Source organism: Crocuta crocuta, unplaced genomic scaffold (assembly GCF_008692635.1).
Source record: "Crocuta crocuta isolate KB4526 unplaced genomic scaffold, BGI_CrCroc_1.0 scaffold139, whole genome shotgun sequence".
Classification (NCBI taxonomy): Eukaryota; Metazoa; Chordata; class Mammalia; order Carnivora; family Hyaenidae; genus Crocuta; species Crocuta crocuta.
The window spans coordinates 9,281,401-9,283,463 of NW_027533258.1; positions in this window are offsets into that span (position 1 = coordinate 9,281,401).

A 2,063-nucleotide genomic window follows, 5' to 3' on the forward strand; every position below is an offset into this window, starting at 1 on the left:
GACAGTCTTACAGTGAACACTTAGCATTCTGTTTCTGGTCGATAGCTAAGCAAACTGACATTACAGGAAGTGCCTTAGACACTAACACGTTAGATCCACTACTCGCCTCTGTAACGACCGACCGTACGAGCTTGACTGGGCTTCATATCATGTACCCCTAGTCAGTGGCGTGAACATTCAGTGACGGTGAATCAGTGTTAATTACAAATCCTTGACCCTCTGCAACGTGCTTGAAAACACCACCCTCTCGGGTGAAAAGCTTTAACATCTGTTAGGAAGGAGTCGCCGTGTGGGTTTGGAGCCCTCGGTCCCCCCCTTTACGGATTGTACTGGCTGTTGACCACCAGACACCTGACTGCAAAGAATCTTTTTTCTTGTATTCCCATATTTCTAGACAATGATTTTTGTAAGACAATAAATTTATTCATTATAGATACTTACGCCTGCTCTGTTTACTCGGAGGAGAGAGCGCCCGCGGGGAATAAACAGACCTCAATAAACGAGTATAATCCTATGAACACGGCTCTGGCTTCGTCTTCTGTTCTCACCGGCCCGACGCGCGGCCAGCCAGGCCCAGGGTTTCCCGGACACCGGCGGGTGACAGACTGGCCCCCGGGGCGGTCCTGCCGCACACGCCCCAGCGTGTGGCCACGTGGGGGAGGAAAGGGCGGCTGGAGACCCGGCTGCTCGTGGCGAAGGGGGCGATCCGGGGCTGCAGGAGGAGCCCTTCCAGGGGGGCTCGGCTGCCCACCAGGGCTCCTTCCTCACTGGACTCCAGCGTTTTCAGAGGTTTCAGACGGACTTCGTCAGGCAGGAGGCACACTGAGCTGCTTCACGTGGGGGCGCCTGGGAGGCCCGGTCGGTTAAGCGGCTCGACCTCGCCTGATTCTCCTAGCTCGTGGGTTCAAGCCCCACTGCAGGCTCCGAGCTGACAGCTTCGGATGCTGTGTCTCCCTCTCTCTGCCCCTCCCCCACTCACTCTCTCTCAAGAATCAAGTCCGCGGTGACTTTCCCGCCTGGTGACCCCACGCGCTATGTGAGCAAGTACAAAGTAGCCTCTTGAACCAAATGATCCAAACGGAAGGCGGAGGATGAGACCAGGAAGCCAGCAGGCGTCCTCGGGGCTCCTATGCCAGGGGCCGCGGCAGCTACAAACACACCCCAAGATGCAGGAGGGTGTCCTGAGGCCCGCAGCTTACGGCTGCCCTTCACGGACCCGGCCCGTGCCCTCCTGGACCCAAAGCGGAGGCGACATCTGGTGAATGACAGACCCGGGGGCTCCTACAGCCGGCGCCCCCTGCCCCCCACAGCCATCGCTGACCTGCGGGGGAAGATCCCAGGGGACCCGACAGATCATCGGGGAGCCTGGGGCCAGGACTCGGGGCTCAGGGCCTCACCCCTGCCGTAACTGCATTAGCTCTACTTCTGTTTGCCGTCAGGCTCCTGTACGAACAGATCTGCTCGGTTCTTAAACCTCTGATCGAATCCAGTCCTTGCAGGGGCGGGTGGCAGTGGAGACGGGGTCTCTTTGCACCCAGGCCCGGCGCGCCCAGCACCCGAGGGTGCCGGTGAGTCCGCTGACGACACGCCCTCAGGTCCCACCAGCAGGACGCGCCTGCCGCGTCCGAGCAGATGTTTCTGCAAACGTATCGCACTTACGTTCCTTACTCGCTGACAAGTTGGACTCGCTTTCCGTCCACTTAGCTTTTATGACTGCGAACCACCCTCCTCATGAGCAGCGCCAGGGCTCAGACGTGACCCGGTCGTACAGTCTCCCCGCCCCTCGAGTCTGGTCACCGTGTGTCTCTGCGCCCAAGCCCCCGGCACCCTCTCACTCGCCAACGTCCGCCTGAGGAGAGACGCCCAGAGCCGAGGGACATCCAGCCCCAGAACCCGGACACATGTCCTAAAAGCAGCACGTCCGGAGGGCCGGCTCCTGGACCCACCGGCCCGGCCCCCCTCCCACGCCACGCGCCGCCCAGGCCGTCCTGGAATCACAGCGACGAGCAGAGACCGGCACCAAGAACCAGCCTGAGAATGCCCGCGTTAGACACCTCCTCTGG